This window comes from Staurois parvus, unplaced genomic scaffold, assembly GCF_062004578.1.
Source record: "Staurois parvus isolate SC_StPar_1 unplaced genomic scaffold, SC_StPar_1.0 ptg000562l, whole genome shotgun sequence".
Taxonomy (NCBI): Eukaryota; Metazoa; Chordata; class Amphibia; order Anura; family Ranidae; genus Staurois; species Staurois parvus.
Genome location: NW_028318358.1, coordinates 3,561,671 through 3,570,139, shown reverse-complemented (window position 1 = coordinate 3,570,139; position 8,469 = coordinate 3,561,671).

The following is an 8,469-nucleotide window of genomic DNA, read 5'->3' as shown; positions in this document are numbered from 1 at the left end:
AAACATCAAATAGCAAAATTACATACCAAAAAATGGGAAAAAAAGACAAATGCAAAACCAATTTAAAAACTAAAAAAGTTTTCTTTTTTGCCTTTTTTTTTAATATAGTTTGTTATTATTTTGTTATTTCAGGTTTTTAGACAAAATAGTCCAAATAGACACTAAAAATGTATGGGAAAAGTGCAGTACATTTTTTCTGATTTTTTAAAGGTATTATTATTTAACAGTAAGCCATACCCACAAAAAATAAACCCATGAATGCAAAATGATTATGTACTATCATTTAATTTTCAAGCTGTAATTTGGATATCACGCATACACTATATTGCCAAAAGTATTGGAATTCCTGCCTCTACATGCACACAAACTTTAACCTCCCTAACGGTATGATTATTTCAGATTTTTGGTGCTGAAAGCGGTACCATTATTTTGTATGGAAATATGTAGTTTTTTTATTGTAGGCTGTAATATTTAGGAATAACTCACTGAAATCTGTCCGAACAAGAGTCTATTAAACATCCCCGGTATGATAAAATTTGAAACACAAAATCATAAATTATAATTTAATAAATAATCATAAAAAATAATAATCTAATAATACATTTAATTCAATAATATAATCAAACCAAAAACACTGTAATTTGAAATATAGCGCCAAGTTCGCACATCACTGAGCAAAGTCGCAAAATTGTTTTCAGTGTCTGATGACGAATTTCTCCACGAATCATTATCACTCAATTCTGCAAGTGGTTCTGATTTACTATCGCTGTTCTCTAGCTGATCTAACCCCGCTTTTTACCTAAAGGGACCCTTTTTGGACGCCATGGACTTTTCTAAGTTTCCAGGCAGAAAAAACAGTCAAAATGCAGACAGGGGACAGGACAGAGCACTAGGGACAAAATGTATGTGAAATGGGTTGAAACAGCAATGTTTTACTATGTAAAATTCGTTTTGAAAAAAATGAAATTTTTTAAAAATTTTCAAATTTTCCGCCACCAGCGGCGGCGCCCGTACGTCCCAACGTCACAGGGACCGGAACACAGAAGCCGGATGCCGGCATCAGCCGAAAGAGATGGCCGGGGACGCTGCAGGGGACACATCGCGGGAGCGTAGGACAAGGTAAGCTCTGCAGGGACTCCCTATGCAGCGCCGCATGGTAAGCCCGAGTGTAGCTCGGGGTTACCGCTTTTGGTACAGAAACTTTACCCCGAGCTACACTCGGGAATACCGCCAGGGAGGTTAATGGCATCCCAGTCTTAGTTTGTAGGGTTCAACATTGAGTTGACCCATGCTTTGCCACTATAACAGCTTCAACTCTTCTGGGAAGGCTGTCAACAAGGTTTAGGAATGTGTCTTTGAGAATGTTTGACCATTCTTCTAGAAGCAAATTTGTGAGGTCAGGAACTGCTGTCGGACGAGAAGGCCTGGCTTGCAGTCTCTGCTCTAATTTATCCCAAAGGTGTTCTATTGGGTTGAGGTCAGGATTCTGTGCAGGCCAGTCAAGCTCCTCCACCCCAGACTTGCTCATCCATGTCTTTATAGAGCTTGCTTTGTACACTGGTGCGCATGTTGGAACAGAAAAGGGCCATCCTCAAATGGTTCCCACAAAGTTGGGGTTTATGAAATTGTCCAAAATGTCTTGGTATGTTGATGCCTTAACAGTTCCCTTCACTGGAACTAAGGGGCCAAGCCCAACCCCTGAAAAACAACCCCACACCATAATCCCCCCTCCACCAAACTGTACACTCGGCACAATGCAGTCAGGCAAGTACCATTCTCATTGCAACTGCCAAACCCAGTCCATAGGATTGCCAGACAGAGAAGCGTGATTCGTCACTCTAGAGAACCACTTCCACTTTGTTATAATACCACTAACAGTTGATTGTGGAATATTTAGTAGCAAGGAAATTTCACGGATGGGCTTATTGCACAAGCTTCAACCTATCACGGTACCAAGCTTGAATTCACTGAACTCCTGAGAGTGACCCATTCTTTCACAAATGTTTGTAGAAGCAGTCTGCATGTCTAGGTGCTTGATTTTATACACCTGTGGACATGGAGGTGATTGGAACCTGAATCCAATGATTTGGATGGGTGCCTCAATACTTTTGGCAATATAGTATATCTGTCTGGATGGCTGCCTCAAGAAACTTTTTGTATAGACATATAAATATTTTCCATACAATCATGCATGGAACAAGCTTGCTTTGCAGAAGTTCCAACTGTCCTTCTATTGCAATTTCTTCATCAGTGAGAATTATTGCTGACACTTCACGTGCATGTCCAAGGGTGGTGCCTGCACCTTTCCTACACATTCCCACACCCTAGATGGTGGGTGGAATAGGATGTGTGGGGCCTGTGTGGAGGTCAGACACACATTGCCCTGTGGACAAGCAATTCTGATAGCATACTGGATCCCTGCTGACAGCAGATGAGGCATAGTTGTTAAGGTCACTGTGGCCACCTGCTCCTTAACAACCAGTTATACTGGGCTGTTCAGTTTACATGCTGCTGTCAGCAAGGAAGCTCACTGTCAGCAAATGAGTCATAGTAGCCCACTCCTTAACAAGCTATTCACAAATCAATTTGGATCATTCATTAGTTCAGATGCTTTAAATATCTGAATAAAACAAATTAATTTTGTTTTTTCATTATAATTTATTTTGGATTTTTTGAACTTCCTTACTATTGTTATTCAGATATTCTGACACATCCATATCTCCAAATACGAAAATTATGTACGAATTGGAATTTGTAACAAAACAAACCATACATGTCTATCAGCCATTATTCTATGTCCTCATCTACCAATGGTCTGCTCACTTCCTCTGCATCCTTTACCCACTCATTGCCACTCTGCTGCTGCCCTGCCATAAGGTGGCCCTGACCAACAAAGAGGTCATTATGAAGTTGAGGTAAAAAGCAGGTACTCAAAACCCCACCTTCCACAACCACTCCTGCCTGCTGCCTCTATTTCCTAATATACATAAAATTAATAGAAAGAGTGCCAATTATCTTAATGGGAGCCTAAGATGGTGAAGGCAGCCTCTCTTACTGCTCCAGTTCAAGCACCCCTAAATAGTGAGACAAAGGGGGAGATTGACTAAAGCTGGTTTACTCTTGTGCACCGCTGCATGGTAGCCAATCAGCTTCTAACGTCAGCTTGTTCAATTAAGCTTTAGCAATAAAACCTGTAAACTGATTGGCATCCATGCAGAAGTGCACGAGATACTGAGTGAACCAGCTTTAGTGAATAAACCACCCAGGGATGAAGGATTTGGCATATGTGCCAGTGGATGTTGATGCCATTGGAACTCATGGAACCTGTCTTAGTGTTGCTGTATTGAGTGTGCACACATTCCCAGGTACATGCCGCAAGATGCGCATATGGATGTGCCTGTCCACAGATAAGAAAAAACATGCATACATGCATGAGCACCTGCACATGTATGTATGCATGTGCAGGTGCCCATGCAGGGATCCTGCCATGTGGACTAGTTTGATCTTCCTGGCAGAGATAATCTGGATATCAATATAAAATACAATGGCTAAAGTATGCAACAGCAAGCAATTAAAAATATTGAAAGTCACAACATAAATAACTTTTCTGATACATATTAAAAAGCAAATGACATTTTTTGACAATGCACCATAGTTTCCCTTGAACTAACCTACCTTGCACTGACTGCTAAATTCTTTAAGGTGCCCTAGTGATGAGGGGATTGCTATGCAACACATTAGAAGATATATGTACATCTTGTGTTAGGGGGATGAATGCACTAAGTTTCCAAATGTTGCTAGGAAACCTAAGCTCCAGAAGGGGATTGTGAGGTTAATTACTAACAGTAATCATAAGCAGTTCCCAAGAATGTAAAAGAAAACCTTAGCAGAAATGCTGAAAAAATAAGCTTCCCAGTAGCAGTCAAGTGTTGGGTGTGCAGATACACACCATCCTAGGGAACCTGTGCCATCTGCTGGGTTCTTCAACATGATAGGTAACCTTCATCATTTGTGCTGTACTTAGCCTATGCAGTGGGGCAGAGGAGGCCTACTGAAAACAACTGAAACACTGTGTTATGAGGGGGAATAGAGTCAGGACTGTATTAGGTTTTTCTGACCTGTACAATCACCCTGAGAAGCTTCAATAAGTAACGTCAGAACCAGGGGCGGATTGACCATTTGGAAACTCGGGCACTGCCCAAGTGCCCGGGGTCAGTAGGGGGCCCCATGAGATGCCCCTGGTACCTATTTCATAGGCTTTTTTGAGTTTGGGCAAGGACACAGGGGCCCCATGATCGCCTATTGCCCGGGGGCCCCATGAGTTGTCAGTCTGCCCCTGGCCAGAACTGAGCTGTTAGTGTCAGTTTAACAGTCCAGTCCTGCAAAGTGCAGGAGACCACCCCAAGCACAGCACCCAAGGTGTGGGCCTTTTCTGACTCTTCTAACCCCGATAGCAAAATTAACTGCTGAGTAGACCTTACTAGTTGTCCTTACCCATCGCTTTCGTCCAGGAGACACCCTGCATTGCAAGGGAGGACTTATATAGCAGAAAACCTGTACAGCAGTCTTTCCAAGCAGCAGGATTTCAAAGGACAATGTGAGTGCTTCTACTTTCACCTCCCAAATGCTATAGGTGAGAGGCAGCCAGGTACATTACCCAGCTAGCGTTGCGGGAGGGACAGCTTCTGCCAAACTTCACCCCTGTGTGGGATAGTTTTGTGCTAATGTGCCAGTGCTGGGATCAGTATTAGAATCGCTTTGCCAGTCTGTTGAAAGTAATTTCCCCAGGAAACAGTCTGGTGTTTGTGCTAAGAAGACAGCATAGCCACAGTGGTCCTTAGAATTGTTTCTATACTTTTCACCCCCCCAAAGCCTACAACAGAGATAGTAGCTGAGTGAAATATTCAGCTAGGTTCCAGAGGGACAGCATACTGTTATCTTTCACCCTTGTTGGGGAATTCTCTGTTGAAACCAGGTGCACTGGCATTTTCTACTTAGGAGACATAGAGCTTCTGCATACAGTTGGGACTTTGCTCTTTCTACTAAGGGGACATAGAGCTCCTGTATACAGTTGGGGCTTTGCGATTTCTACTAAGGGGACATAGAGCTCCTGCATACAGTTGGGACTTTGCTATTTCTACTAAGGGGACATAGAGCTCCTAAAGGCTAATGGGATATTCACTATTGATCCATTAAAGTGATTCTAAAGGTTCATTTTTTTTTGTAAAATAACAAACATGTCTATACTTATCTACTGTGTGTAGTGGTTTTGCACAGAGCAGCCTGGATCCTCCTCTTCTCGGGTCCCCTGCTGGTTCTCCTGGCTCCTCCTGTCTGTTAGGTGCCCTCACAGCAAGCAGCTTGCTATGTGAGCATGCGCTGCTCCATGTGTCCATTCACACACAGAACCGCAGCTTGGCTCAACCCCCCCTCCTCATTGGCTGACTGCCTGTGATTGACAGCAGCTGGAGCCAATGGCTCCCACTTTCTGTCTCAGTCAATGAGGAGACAGAGACCCAGGGCAGCTTAGGCTGTCATTCACATCGCTGGATTGCAATGAGGTTCAGGTAAATATTAAATGGCTGGGGGGGATGCAGCACACAGAAGTTTTTTTTTACCTTTATGCATAGAATGCATGAATTAAAAAAACCTTCAGCCTTTACAACCACTTGAAGGACTGACATTGTTCCTGAGGGAGCACAGTCTAGAATCCATTTTTGCTGCAAGCTGTACATAGAGAACTTGTCCTTCAATTTGTTGCTTAACTTGGTTTGGACATCCCATGATCCCTTATCTCCATCCAAGTTATATTCCCCCAATAATATATAAAAACAAGCCCAAGGACTGGTTTTCTGACTGTGTGTCCCTGCAGAAAATGCATTTTTCCTGGCTGTGCAGACAAAGGGGGACCCAAAATTAAGCGTCTCCTTAGGGGGTAGAGCTACAACAGGATTATCCCAATTTTCCAAAATCCGTTGTCACCATATAAAGAAAAATAAAAATGATGCAGTATGCTTAGGAAGCCTTTTATTTAAAAGATATTTAGGCTGAGAGGAATATGGAGGCTGACCAACTTTTGAAAATATTAGTTGCCTGGCATTTATTGTGATTGTCCAGCCTCAGTGCCCTCTAAGTCACAAGCTGAAACAGACTCATTAGATCAGCATGGCAAAAAGTAAGCAAAACACATTTACAGTGGAAGAATAACATAACTACAGCTATTCTTAAAAAGATTCCCTCCCTCCTCCTACCTAAACGTTATAAAAAAAGATCTGTGTACTAACCTATTGTTAATCTCTGGTCACATAATCCTGCAGCCTCTGCTCTCCTATGTTAGTGAGCAGCTGCTGCTGTGGAAAAGAGGGAGCGCTGACAATGCCATGGGAGCCTATGGGTGATGTCATGGTTCCTAGAACAGATGTTCTCAAGCATTCCCTTATACAGAAATGCAGGAATGGAGCAGAAAGAAATAGGTAAGTACACAGGTTTTTTTTAATACAGATTAAGCAGGATAGGTAGGAGAAAGTAGAAGGGAGATTTTTAAGAATAGTTATGGTTACAATTTTCTTCCAAGTTAATACAAAAGCACAAATCAGTGTACTTATTATTTGCTTATGTGGAATAAAGCAACAAGTTCACTTTAAAGCCGATGCATGCAGTAACTTATACTTACGTTCCCTTCATACCCCACTAGCTTGTTCAAAGACAGTAGCCAGAAAAAGAAGCACTGTAAAATAGCAAAGTCAATCATAGTCGGAGCTTACACAGGGTTGAGGGCTCTCTCTCCATCTGCATGTGCTGGCCCGAGCAACCAATCACCGGCACAGTCACTTGGGAGAAAATGCAGTCATGTGCTCCCATATATCTGGAACTAACAGGTATTGTCTTCTCTCCTGGTAGTGAATGGAGTGGCAGGGCAGCATAGAGAAGGTACGTATATGGGAAGATTTTAGATTTTTTTGTTTTGCCCTGTCTTAGTAAAGAACAGGTATATGTTATGTGATTTGTGCTTTGTATTAGATATATTTTGCCTATTTTTTTTCCATCTAAAGGCTTCATTAATTTTATTGGTCTCTTCCAAATTTGTTTACACAGTCTTCCTTTCATTTTCCTCATTACAGTAAGGAAAAAAGAAAGGGACATTTATAGGGAAAACACTGCATTAATGGGAGACTACCGTATTTTTCACCGTATAAGACGCACTTTTTCTTCCCCAAAACTGGGGGGGAAATGTCAGTGCGTCTTATAAGGCGAATATGGAGCGGCCGGTCCGGTATTTCCACCGCGGCCGTGTCAGAATACCGGGCCGGCCGCTCAGCTCTGCAGCGGGACCTTACCTGTTCCTCTATCCAGCAGCGTGCTGTCTTCCCGGCTTCTGTAGTGTGGGCACTGGGCATGACAGCCAGGTGCCCAGTGCGGTGCTTTTTGTGAATGGTAAGGCGGTACCTGGGACACATGACAGATCCCAGAAGCCGCCGGACCAATCACAAAGCGCAAGTGCTTCTCGCTCATGCGCACTGGGCACCCGGCTGTCATGCCGAGCACCATTACAGAAGCCGGGAAGACAGCGCGCGGCTGGATCGAGGAACAGGTAAGATCAAACAAAAACTCTGCAAAAGTAAGAGCGGGTACCTGTCAAATTCAGGTACCCGCTCCCCACCTCCCCAAAGGTCAGCAGTCATCTGTACTGTCCGCAGTCTCTGGTCATCCCTGTGCTGTCCGCAGTCTCTGGTCATCCCTGTGCTGTCCGCAGTCTCTGGTCATCCCTGTGCTGTCCGCAGTCTCTGGTCATCCCTGTGCTGTCCTCAGTCTCTGGTCATCCCTGTGCTGTCCGCAGTCTCTGGTCATCTCCTGTACTGTGTCTGCAGTCCATTAGTTCAGAATTTTTTTTTCCTGTTTTCTGCCTCTAAAACCTAGGTGCGTCTTATGGTCAGGTGCGTCTTATACGGCGAAAAATACGGTACCTTCAGATAACAGTAAAGAATTTTTGTACTTAGCTTTCAGGTCCTTAAGTTTGGCCATGACTTTTAATAAGAGCAGATTAATATGCTGTTTGAGTAGACCTGAAAGTTTCTTCATGAATAGTAAAATACAGATGAGAGTTCCTGGTCTGCAGAATCAACGGCTCTAGTTTTGGTAACCCCAATTTAAAACAAAAGAGGGGTTTTAAACACCAGGGAACCACATGTGCTCAAACTATAGGCCAGGAAGTATATTATGATTCTCATAGCTGGATTTGCCACTAGGCACTGTGAGCTTGTACTTGTAGGCAGCAGAGGTAAAGAGCCAACTTTTCACTATACAGTTACTGGTTCATCATTCATTCCTATGGGCTTGCAGATGAAAAGAGATGATCATGTGTTTACATTCACCTATATCTGTGTCTGTTCAGGTACTTTTTTTTAACCACTTGACCTCTGGAAGGTTTTACCCCCCCCCCCCCCCATGACCAGGGCAGTTTTTTTTTGC